The sequence below is a fragment of the Piliocolobus tephrosceles genome, unplaced genomic scaffold, assembly GCF_002776525.5.
Source record: "Piliocolobus tephrosceles isolate RC106 unplaced genomic scaffold, ASM277652v3 unscaffolded_40778, whole genome shotgun sequence".
In the NCBI taxonomy this organism is placed as follows: Eukaryota; Metazoa; Chordata; class Mammalia; order Primates; family Cercopithecidae; genus Piliocolobus; species Piliocolobus tephrosceles.
The window spans coordinates 1-13,014 of NW_022325174.1; the positions used below are offsets into that span (position 1 = coordinate 1).

Consider the following 13,014-nt stretch of genomic DNA (forward strand, 5'->3'; position numbering starts at 1 on the left):
CCCCACCGGGGGGCCCAATATGCTGACAGAAGTTACATTTGTAGTTGCAGTGCTGCATATACATGGGTCCAGTTAGAAGGCTTTGATTCTTTCTAAAGGGAAAGGCATCTCTGAGGGATCGCTGAGCTGACATAGTCTCCTCAAACCATGCTGTCAGGTGGGCGACAAAGCAGGACAGGAGGGTGATTTCGTAGGAGAGTTGGGCCACGGGCCTGCGTGTTCTCTCTGTCCCCATAGTGCCGGAGTTCCTACGTGCTCCAGGCCCCAGGTTTCCATTGCACATAATTCTCCAGGGCTCATGGCAAGCTGCACCAGGGACGGGGGTGGGGATGCGGGGACCCTGCCCCCAGTGGACCAAGGACTCACTGCTGGACTCTAATCTGTCTAGGTATTTTTGTGACTTGCAGAAATACCTCCACCTTGCCTGGGCCTGGAGCCACAGGAGACCCTTCCGAAGGTGAGGAATGTTCTGGAACAATGCAAAGGAGCCAGCGTCCTGGGGTCTCTGTGCGGCATCCAGCAACGTGAGCTTGCAGGACCCCGAGGAGCCCTCCTTCTGCTTGGAAGCTGCTTGGAAGCTGAAGACGACTGGGAGGATCCAGAGGCCCTGATCTCACGGCTGCTGTTCCTGAACACCTCCGGATACAAGGCCAGCTTCCGTGGCCTGTACAACATGGCTGAGTGGCATGTTCTGCAGCTTTAGCGATGAGGAGGAGCTGACTGGGCGCCTGGCACAGGCCTGAGGGGCAGCCAAGAAAGCTGGCCTCCTCATGGCCCTGGCCAGGCTCTGCTTCCTCCTAGGGCGGCTGTGCTGCAGGAGGCTCAAGCTGTCCCAGGCCCGGATGTACTTTGAGGAAACACTGGGGACCCTGGACAGCAGCTTCGGGGACCTGTTCCAGGTGGTGGCTGTGTACGCCAACCTGACCAGCATTTACCAGAAGCAGAACCGGGAGAACTGTACACAGGTGGTTCCCAAAGCTATGGCCCTGCTCCTGGGGACGCCCAGCCACATTTGCAGCACCGAGGTGGACAGGGAGCTCCTACAGCTGGTGCTGCAGGGGGCGGTGGGTGGCCAGAGCCTGCAGGCCAAGGCCCGGGCCTGCTTCCTGCTGGCCAGGCACCATGTGCACCTCAAGCAGCCCGAGGTGGCCCTGTCCTTCCTAGAGCGGCTGCTGCTTTTGCACAGGGACTCAGGAGCTCCAGACGCTGCGTGGCTCTCAGACTGCTCCCTGCTCCTGGCTGACATCTACAGCTGCAAGTGCCTGCCCCACCTGGTGCTGAGCTGTGTCAAGGTGGCCTCATTGAGGACACAGGACTCGCTGGCCGGCTCGCTGAGGAGCGTGAACCTGGTGCTCCAGAATGCCCTCCAGCTCCACAGCGTCCCCACCCAGACTTCCCACTACCTCAGATGAGCGCTGGCCTCCCTAACCTCGGGCACAGGCCAGGCTCTGCGTGGCCTTCTCCACGCCAGCCTGGCCCAGCCGTACAGCCACCATGGCTACCACGGCCCGGCCATCACCTTCATGACGCAGGCAGTGGAAGCCAGTGCTGTTGCCGGAGTCTGTGCCATCGTGGACACCCTGGTGGCCCTGGCCTGGCTGCATGTGCTTCATGGGCAGAGCCTGGTGTCCTTGAACATCCTGCAGTCTGTCTAGGATGCAGTGGTGGCCAGCGAGCACCAGGAAGGTGTGATTGCCAACATGGTGGCCGTGGCTCTGAAGAGGACGGGCCAGACAAGGCAGGCAGCCGAGGGCTACTACTGTGCCCTATGGGTGGTTTGGGACCTGAGCCAGCGGAGGAACCAGGCAGTGGTGCTGGCCAACTTCGGGACCCTGTGCCTGCATGTAGGTGCCAGCAGGCTGGCCCAGCACTACCTTCTGGAGGCTGTGCGTCTGTTCTCGAGGCTTCCCTGTTTGGAGTGTGGCTGAGACTTCACCCACATACTCCTGCAGCTGGGTCACCTCTGCACCCGCCAGGTCCCAGCCCAGCAGTGCAAGGGCTGCTGTGAGTAGGCCCTTCTGGTGGCCGTGGAGATGGACCACTTGGAGAGTGAGTGCCCTAGTTCCTCCTGTGTGACTTCTGGGGCCACTCGAGTCAGGGCACACCTGGGGTTTGTGATTCGGAAACAAGTGGTGGTTTTTCCACCATCGAAAGTGCTGAGTCATGGCCAGCAGCAGATGTTGGCAAGCGCCCTGGAGACAGGCGGTTCCCATTGCAGGGCCAGGCCCTCTGTGCCCTACTGGGGCAGCCAGCTCTTTCAGGTTTGCTCAGGGACCATCCTGCCTTGAGCACGGAAAGTCCTGCGTGCTGGGAATCCCTGGCCATAACCCTGGGATCAAGGCAGGCTCTGCTGAGCTGGGACTTAGGGCCCCTCCATGAGCCAGGCCCTGAACGCCAGTTCTTGTGCCTGTGTTATCTGCTTGGTATTTCGGCAGCCCTGCGCACCTGTCATCCCACTTCACAGAGGACACAGGGGTGGGTGATTGCCCAAAGCCACAGAGCAGTTCATGCAAAAGCAGCTCGTGCAGAGTATGCCAGGCCCCACCCACAAATGGAGCTTGTGGGGTCCTCGGGAAGCAGGTGCTGAGCGTGGGAACATGAGCTTCAGGCCAGAGAAGCCACAAAAGAGTGAGTGGCGTGATGGCGGGGCAGCACTTGGCCCCAGGTTAGGGAAGCCTCTTTAGTCTGGGACCAGAGGGTTGAGAGGATTTAGTCAAGTAATAGATGTGGATGAGGGACTGGTGGTGGGGGAGGGGCTGGCGGTGTAGCCTGTGTGAAGGCCCAGGGGTGAGCGAGTGGGAGTGAGTGAGCGGGGATGAGTGGGTTGTGAGCGGCAGTGAGTGAGTGGTGGTGAGTGAGCGGGAGTGTGAGCGGGGATGAGTGGGGGTGAGTGAGCGGGAGTGTGAGCAGGGATAAGTGGGGTGTGAGCGGGGGTGAGTGAGCAGGGCTCATACAGGGAAATGCAGAGTTGGGAGTGGGTGGGTTGAGTGCTGGATGGTGAGAAGCTCTTCTGGAGAGCTAAGCAGGGCCTGGGGCCTCAGTCTGTGGCTTGGCCTTTTCCCCAAGAGCACTGGGGAGCCATGGAGTGCTGTCGAACAGTCACTGCACACTGAGCAGTAAACGGACAGTAGGTGGGCAGGGCTGTCTGAAATCTAGGCCGCAGAGAATAGATGAGGAAGTTGAGTCCAGGGAAATGGCTGAGACAAGGGATACTGTTGAGTCCCCTCTGCCTTGCAGTGCTTTGTCATGGCACAGTGAGACCACTCAGAGGTGCCTGCTGTGGCCTGGACCAGAGCCCCAGGGGCTGTGGCCAAATCTGCCCATTTCCCAGCACAGGCCTGGCACCCACTCCTGGCCCTAGGAGGGATGAGATTTTGGAAAGGACCGTGTGAAGGGGCCCCGGTCCCACACATCTGCCCAAGGAGGGGTGGGGGTTCATACCCAGGCTTCTTCCCCAGGGGCATTCTCTGACTGGAAGGAGACCCTCCAGGAGCCCAGCGCCCCAGCCCCCACTGCAGCCTCCGGTGGCTCCTGGCACAATAGCCTGCGGCACCTCCTCCTACGAGGCCCTCCCCAGGGTGCTGGGGGATTCAGACTTGGAAATGCAGGCCAGGGAATAGAGATCATGCGTCCCTGTCTCCCCACCCTGCGCTGAACGGTCGAGGAGACCGAGGGTGGAGTTGATACCCCACATGCTTACTTGGGGTCATTTTTGAGTCACTTCCGGTAGTTCGTGTCCTTCTAGGAGTTTGGCTGTTGTGTCTAGATGGTCTGATTTGTTGGTGTACAATTGTTCGTAGTGTTTTCATGGAATCCTTTTATTTCTGTCAGGTCGGCAATAATGTTTCCTCTTTCATTTCTGATTTTAGAAACTTGGGTTTGTAATTGTGTATTTATTTTTATTAGAGATGGGGTCTCATCATGTTCCCCCAGGCTGGTCTTGAATGCTGGCCTCAGCAATCCTTCCACCTCGGCCTCACAAAGCGCTGGGATGACAGGCGTGAGCCATGGTGCTCAGTCTCTGATTTTAGTCGTTTGTGTCCCATCTTTCTTTCCTTGGTCAGTCTGGTGAAAGACTTGTCAATTTTGTTATTATTTTCAAAAAACCCACTTTTGGTTCTGTTGACTATCTCTTTTGTTTTTCCATTCTCTGTATTTTTACTTCCCATTTCCACTCTCACGTTTATTATTTTCTTATTTTCTTCCTTTTATTCACTTTGGGTTTAGTTCGTTTTCTAGTTTCTCAAGGTGGAAGGTTAGGTTTTCGATTTGAGATTTTTCTTCTTTCTTTGAATGTAGACATTTATATTTATAAATTTCCCTTTCAGCACTGCCTTAGCTGCATCTTGGAGTTTTTGATACGCTGTGCTATTTTTTTTTTTTATTTTTTATTTTTTAGGTTTTGCTCCATTGCCCAGGCTGGGGTGCAGTGGTGCAATCTTGGCTCACTGCAACTTCTACCCAGCTTCAAGCCATTCTCATGCCTCAGCTTCCCGAGTAGCTGGGATTACAGATGTGCACCACCACACCTGGCTAACTTTTGTATTTTTTTATAGAGACGAGGTTTCACCATTTTTCCCAGGCTGATCTCAAACTCCTGGACTCAAGCGATCCTCCTGCCTCGGCCTCCCACGATGCTGGGATGACAGACGTGAGCCACCGTGCTGGCCCGGACTGTGCATTTGTTTGCATTCTTCTCAAATTAGTTTTCAGTTTCCCTGATGGTCTCTTCTTTGAGTCACTGGTTGTTTAAGACTGTGTAATTTCCACATATTTTTGAATTTCCCACTTTCCTTCACTCTTGATTTCCAGTTTCATGCCAGTACCGCTGAAGAACACCTCTGCTTTGGTCTCAGTCCTTCTCCATTCACTGAGGCTCATTTTGTGGCCTGGCACATGGTCTGTCATTGGGAATGTCCCATGGGCACTCGAGAGGACTGTGCATTCAGCTGTCGTTGGGGGGCATGTGTGACAGATGTCCATTTGGCGTACCTGGTTTCTGGTGTTAATCTTCAGAATATTTCTGACACTAGAAAATCAGAAGCTTTCCACTATTCCCAGCACCGTGGCTTTGGGAGAGGCCAGTGAACCTATGGTTTTGGAGCCTGGTTGCATGAGAGAAGCACGTGTGGGAACCCCATTCCCCCAACATGATGCCATGTGTGGCAGACATGACGCTTGGCTTTGCTCTCTCAGGGTTCCATCTGCGACAGAGGCTACTTGTGCCCCTGGCCTCATCAGCTCAGGCTGAAGGCGGCCCTGGTCCTCGCCAGAGGGACTTTGTGAAGCAGAAACAGATGGCCTGGTGCAGGGGCCAAGCCTGGCCAGGACCTCGGCCCTGGGAGTTGTAAAGAAGGCCGGCCTCTACCATGAGCATCTGCACCAACCTGTGCCCACGTCACAGTGTGCTTGGCGTCTGCCCTGGCACAGGTGCATGGCCTGTCTGCGCTCAGGCTCCCCGCCTATGGGGCCCAGGTTCACAGAGGTGTGAAAGAGACAAGCACAGCGCAGGGGCCTCCAAGCCCAGCCAGCCTCGCTTCGATACTGGGAGGCTGACGTCTTCCATTTTGTCTTCTGCCCAGGCCAGCTGTGGGCCGTCCAGTGGCTGTGCTACTTCTACAGCGTCGTCATGCCCAGCGAGGCCCAGTGTGTCCTCTACCACGAGTTCCAGCTCTCCCTGGCCTGCAAGGTGACCGACAAGGTGCTGGAGGGGGCAGCTCCTGGAGACCATCAGTCAGCTCTACCTGTCCCTGGGCACTGAGCGGTGAGGGCTGGCTTTGCAGTGGTAGGGGTATGGAGGTGGCCAAGGGGGTTGGGGGGGCAGGGCAGGGAGGGGGGCACAGGGAAGCTGGCCCAGGGCCCATCAGCCCCTTTCCTTTGGATCATTTGGTTTCTTGGCATCAGATGCTTTGAGCTGGTGGGTCTGGGGTCGTCCCAGGGCTGCTGCTGGCTCGTGAGTCCCAGCTTGAGCCTCCCTTGTTGGGTCAAAGGTCATCTCAACCCCAGCAGAGGCAGTACGGGCACTCTGGGCTGTTCTTCCTACTGTGGTGGCTTTTGTCATCTGACCTCTGCCTGCCCCGAGTCTTCACTCCTGGCTTTCATCTGTCCCCTTAAGTGTGACCACAGCAGCCACCTGTGGCTTCTCTCCCACAGAAGACAGAGCCAATTGGGTCACCTGCTTTCCTGGGGCAGGGTTTCAAGGTCTCACGTCCCATATGTGGCCCACTCAGCTTCCCCCGAGCATCCTGACCTGGTGGGGTAACCATGGCCCTGGCCACCCCACCCACAGGGCCTGGTGACATTACTGCAGTCACAGCCCCTCGAGTGTCGGACTTATTGAGAGAGCAGGGAAGGAGCCAGATTCCATGGGGACCCGGGAGACTGGCTGCAGTCTTGGTCTCAGGTTCACAGAAGGAAAATGGGCCAGTGTGCTAGAGCCATGCTTCTCAAAGTGTAGTCACTGGACCAGCAGAGCAGCATCTATATCACCTAGGAGCTTGTGGCAAGTGGAAGTTCTGGGGCCTGCCCCAGGCCTGTGGAGCCGGAAGCTCTGGGGGCAGGGCCAGCAAGCTATACAGACAGGCCTCCGAGTGACTGTGATGCCTGCACACCTTGAGAACCGTCGGCCTAGATAGCCTGTGAACACTAACGGCTCCTGGGGCGTCTGGAGAAGACTCAGGCCATGTCTGGGAGGCAGGGGAGATGGACTAGCACACTCCTCCTGCCACAGGGCAGCATGATGCTCGATTCCCTCAGAAGGATGTCCTTCATCTTTTCCATGCCGTGTGTGTTCACCCTGGCCCTCCCAGCAGCCTGGGAAGGGCAGAACACTGCACATACAAGAGGGCCGTTCGCAGTCCCCACATTCCAGATTCATCTGTCACCAGACCCACGGGAGGAGGCAGACTGGTTCCAGGAGGATGAGAGCCCTTGTTCTGACACCTGTGTCTGATTCCAGGGCCTACAGATCCACTCTGGACTACACCAAACGAAGTCTGGGGATTTTCATTGACCTCCAGAAGAAAGAGGAGGCGCATGCCTGGCTGCAAGCAGGGAAGATCTACTACATCCTGCGGCAGAGTGAGCTGGTGGACCTGTACATCCAGGTGAGTGGCAAGGGATGCAGGAGGGCCCCTGTGCTGTTCACTCTCTGTCCATCCATGCATCCATTCATCCTTCCATCATCTATTTACCTGTTCATCCTTCCATCCATCTATCCATCATCCATCCATCCATCCATCATCCATCCATCCATCCATCATCCATCCATCTGTCCTTTCATCCATCCATCCAATTCATCTATCCTTTTATCATCCATCTGTTCACCCATCTATCCATCCATTCACCTGTCCATCTACCCATCCGTTCATCCTTCCATCATCTATCTGTTTACCTGTTCATCCTTCCATCCATCCATCCATTATCCATTCATCCATCCATCCATTCTTCCATCATCTTCCCATACATCTGTGGGTCCTTCCATCCATCCATCCATCCAATCATCCATCCATTCACCTGTTCATCTTTCCACCCATGCATCATCCATCCATCCATCATCCATCCCTCCGTCCATACATCATCCGTCCATCCTTTTATCATCCATCCATTCACCTGTCCATCCATCCATTCACCTGTTCATCCATCCATCCATCCTTCCATCTATCTTTCCATCATCCATCCAACTGTTCATCCTTCTATCCATCCATCATCCATCCATCCGTCCATCCGTCATTCATCTGGTCACCTCTTCATCCATCCATTCACCGGTTTGTCCATCCATTCATCCATCTTTCCATTATCCAGCCATTCAGCTGTTCATCCTTCTATCCATCCAACTATCTTCCATCCATCCACCTGTCCATCCACCCATCCATTCATTCATCATCCATCCTTTTATCATCCATCCATTCACCCGTCCATCCATCCATCTGTTCATCCATCCCTCCATCCATTCATCTTTTCATCATCCATCCATTCACCTGTTCATTTTTCCATGCATCCATCATCCATTCATCCATCATCCATCCATCCTTCCATCATTCATCCACTCGCCTCCTCATCCTTCCATCCATCATCCATCCATCCTTTTATCATCCATCCATTCACCTATTCATCCTTCCATTCATCCATCCATCATCTATCCATCCATCATTCATCCGTTCTGTTATCATCCATCCATTCAGCCACCATCCATCCACCTGTTCGTCCGTCCATCCATCCATTCACCTGTTCATTCTTCCATCCATCATTCATCCATTCATCCATATATCCATCCATCTATCATCCATCCATCCTCCCATCATCCATCCACTCACCTCCTGTTCATCCTTCCATCCATGCATCATTCATCTATCCATCCATTCATCCATCTATCCATCCATCCATCTATCCATCCTTCCATCATCTATCCATCCTTCCATCATCTATCCATCCTTCCATCATCCATCCGTTCATCCGTTCATCCTTCCATCTATCCATCACCCATCCATTTATCCATCCATCCATCATCCATCCGTCTGTCCATTCATTCATCCATCATCCATCCTTTTATCATCCATCCATTCACCTGTCTATCCATCCATTTGCCTGTTCATCCATCCATCTTTCCACCAACCATCCATTCACCTGTTCATCCTTCCATCCATCATTCATCCATCCATCCGTCCATCCATTCATCAGTTCATCCATCCATCCATCTCTCCATCCACCCACTTATCCATCAATCATTCATACATCCTTTTATCATCCATCCATTCACCCATCTATCCATCCATTCACCTGCTCTTCCATCCATCGGTCCATTCATCCTTCCATCATCCATCCATCCTCCATCCATTTATCCGTTCATCTATCCATCCATCCTCCATCCATTTATCCATTCATCTATCCATCCATCATCCATCCATCTATCCATCCATCTATCACCCATCCATCCATCATCCATCCATTTATCCATCCATTCACCTGTTCCTCCTTCCATCCATCATTCATCCATCCATCCACTCACCTCCTGTTCATCCTTCCATCCATCATCCATCCTTTCACCCATCTATCCACTCATCTATTCGTCCATCCATCTATCATTTATCCATCCACCCACCAATCTACCTATTAATCCATCCCTCCATTCATCTATCTGTCCATTTGTTTATCCATACAATGATCTATCCACCATCTATCCATCCATATGTACATACATCATCTACCCTCCACCCATCCATAATCTACCCACCCATACATACATACACACATCATTCCAACCAGCCATCCACCCATCCGTCCATCCATTCATCTGTCCGTCCATCCATCCATCCATCCATTCAAACATTCATCTATCCACACACCCATCCATCCATGTGTCTACACATCTGCTCATCCATTCATCCATCCATCCACTCATTCCTAAGCCACTGTTGAGCACCTGTTGTATGCCTTTTCCCTCCCTCCAACTGGTTCCCTCACATCCTCCCCCAGTGGCCAGCATCTTCTCCCTGAGGGCAGAGGTGTGGCCCCTCACAGTGCCTAGCACCTGCTGGTATACAGCTCATGCTCAAAGAATGCGACCACTCAGTTAACACACAGAAGAACGTGCTCCAAGCGACACGTGGCACATCTCCTTACAAAATGAATCTATCATAGCGGCTGTTTTCAGAGGCTTTCCGAAACAGAGTGTGATCTGGAACAAATTGTGAAGCCCACGAGCCTGGTGAAACATTCATTATTGAGCACCTGCTGTATACCTCCTTGAGCTGAGGAGAAGGATCAAGAGCTCATGGCCAAGAGGGGACCAGGCCCACCCACAAACACTGTTGATGTGCGGCCCTGAGCTGCGGCAGGGATGTGGCAACGCAGAAAGGAACCAGGTGATGGGCTCCCAGCAATCTGGGGACCACGGAAACTGTTTTGAGTGCGGGGGTGGGGTGTGGGCTAGGGCTATCCCTGGTGGTAGGATTCACAGGTGTCAGGCCCCTGGGCTGCAGCTGCTCAGTCACCTCCTGGCACTCAAGTGCATCAGTTCATTGTCCTCATGCCAGTGGTGGGGCAGCCCTAATGCACAGGTCTGAAAAATGCTCAGGTGTACCTGCAGTGTGTGAGAGGAAGGAGGCTGGCGAAGGTGGGTGTGGCCACCTCACCAGGTGTGAGTCTTGAGGGAACTTCTGCTCCTTTCAGGTGGCACAGAATGTGGTCCTGTACACAGGCGACTCCAACCTGGGGCTGGAGCCGTTTGAGGCAGCTGGAGATATCTTCAACGAGGCCTGGGCGTGGGAGAAAGCCGTGTCCTTCTACCGGGTGAGCTGGCCTGTGGGCTGATTTATGTGGGCCTCAGGGGGTCACCTGGAGGGCTGAGGCACAGGTATGGCAGGGCAGAGGCCTCCCACCTGGAGGCAAGGCCACCTATGCACATGCTTAGTTTCCCAGTGGTCTCACCGGGAATGATATTGACTGTGCCCCTGCCCGAGACAAACGCTTGGGGCCTGGATGTGGCAATGGCCCTATCCTTGCCTAGTGGTCTCACCGGGAATGATATTGACTGTGCCCCCTGCCCGGGACAAACGCTCGGGTCTGGACATGACAGTGGCTCTACCCTTGCGCCTGATGATCTCAAGCAACCATGAGTGGGAAGTCCTGTCCCCATCTTCCAGATGAGGAAGCTGAGGCTCAGAGAAGCACAGGGACCTGTCAAAGGACACTCAGCATGTCAGTGGGAGGCCTAGGGCCAGGGCCCAAGTCTGCCTGCACCCCAAAGCGTGGACGGCTTCTCCCTTCCTCTGAGCTCACGGTGTGGCTCAGCCCTGGGCACAGATAAATGTGGTGTTTTTAGAGCAGAGAGGAGTGCTGGCTCCCCCTAGTCAGACCCCCGGTGCCCAGGTGGGAGAGGCTGGTCTGAGGCTGCTGGGTGTAGCTAGATGGGCCTCAGGTGACTCTTCCACCCCCAACTTGGGTGTCTGAACCGTGCGTTATCCCAGAGCACAGAGCTCTGCGGAGGTGCAGGGGTAACTGGGGCGTGGGATGCTCCAAGCACATGTTTGAGCTCTGAGGAAGGCGCTGGGCAAGGTGGGTGCTGCGGGAAGCCTGACCCCACCTGCCTGTGTGGTAGGACCGGGCCCTGCTCCTGGCAGTGACTATGGAAACCGCAAGGTGGAGCTGCAGCTGCAGCTGTACAACAAGCTGGTGGCACTGCTGGCCACGCTGGAGGAGCCCCAGGAGGGCTTGGAGGTTGCCCACATGGCCCTAGCACTCAGCATCACTCTGGGTAAGTCCCCTGAGCCCCCATCCTGCCAGGATCCACACTTTGCCAGAGCCCAGCCTCCAGGTCTGTAGGGCAGGAGCTGAAACAGCTGCTGGATTTTCCTGGTCTCCTGTCCAGGCAGGCAGATCTGCCCAGCTGGCTTCCCCGTCCGGCCATGCGGCACAGCCCAAGGTCTTTCATGCAGTGCTGAGCTCTGCTTCCTCTGTCTCTTCCCACTGCTGACCACAAGGGCCACCCAGTGTGCCCTCTGCCTTCCAGACATGCCAGGCATCTCGGTCCCTGTGCCAGGCTGAGTGGCACATTCCCTTTGTCTTGTACCCTTCCCACCCTCATCAACCACACAGCTCTCTGGCTGATGAAATCCCAGTTCCCCTTCCAGCAGCCTGCCCCTTAAGGCCGGGCATCCCCTGGTGCTGTGCCAGGATCGTTTGTCCTCCTCCAGAGACAGGGAACCCTGGGCGGGCTGCATGCCCCAAAGCCTTGTGCCTTGGGGCCCAGTACAGAGTAGGTGTGCAGCTGTGTGGGAATGTATTGAATGCGGGCTCCACGGCACTCGCCCTGAAAAGGGGAGGACATCAGAGACAGCCTAGGTGGGTTTGTGCATCTGTGGGGGGACCTGGATGGAGCTCAGGCATGCGGTGACTCCCCAGGGTAAGGGGCTCTGATTGTGACACACCCAGGAGGAGTCAGATGTCACATCTGTGGGCTGCACGGAGCCGGGGTTCCCGGGAGCACCTGGACTGCATGGGTTGTGGACGCCCCTGTTTAAAACCAGTGAACAAAGGCAGGTGGCTAAGTGTAGGCAGAGCTGGGCCATCCAAGTCTGACTTTGCCAAAGCCTCACAGTAGACAGGGGCAAGCCTTATTAGTTCTGCTTTGCAGATGGGAAAGTGAGTCTGGGAACCCAGAAAGGACTGGCCAGAGCTGCCCAGGTGACCACAGGTGCCTGGAGGCAAGCCAGGTGCTGCCCGGGCTCTGCATACCTGCTCCTGAGGGGACTGTGCCCTGACTGCCGCAGGGAGCCATGTCCTCACACCTGCCTCTTTGGCCTGCACCCCAGGGGACTGGCTGAATGAGCACGTCGCCTACCACTGGCTGGCCGCCCTGCACCACTTGCTGGGCCATGGCAAGCTGGCGGAGCACTTCTACCTCAAGGCCCTGTAGCTCTGCAACTCGCCGCTGGAGTTTGATGAGGAGACCCTCTACTACGTGAAGGTGTACCTGGTGCTCGGTGACATCATCTTCTATGACCTGAAGGTCAGTAGGGAGGGACAGGGCTCGGGGTGTTTCCAGCCCCCTTGGAGTGGGATCTCCACCCAGAGTCCAGGTGCCTGGGTTCCAGCCTTCCTTAGGAATGGCCCAGTGGCCTCCCTGGAGCTCTGCACATGGCTGGAGGAACCGGCAAGGTTCCCAGATACAACCCAGCTCCCAAGCTGGCCAGGCCCCACCCTCAAGAACTCAGTCTCAGCCTGGGAGGCTGACACATGAGGGAGCAATGGTGGCCTCTGGGTAAAGAAGGGGGATTGTAGTCAGGGGGGCCCTGCTTGAGGAGGTGACACCAAACTGAGTCTTGACAGTCAAGTGTCAAGTTGCATTTAACAAAACAGGGTCAGGAGAAGGACATTTTGGAGGACGGCATCATCCTCACATTGAATCCACATTGTAAGATCCAACCCAAATCCCAGTGCCTCCTCTAGGAAGCCTGCCCAGGGTGCGAGCCTGCACTGAGCAACTCCTTCCTGGAGTCCTGAGACACCTTGAAT

At 55.2% G+C, this 13,014-nt stretch overlaps 1 pseudogene; it reads left to right on the forward strand.

The window, feature by feature from the left end:
- Nucleotides 1-407: 407 nt before the first annotated feature.
- LOC113223304 lies at nucleotides 408-12,508 on the forward strand (annotated as a pseudogene).
- The last annotated feature ends 506 nt before the right edge of the window (nucleotides 12,509-13,014 follow it).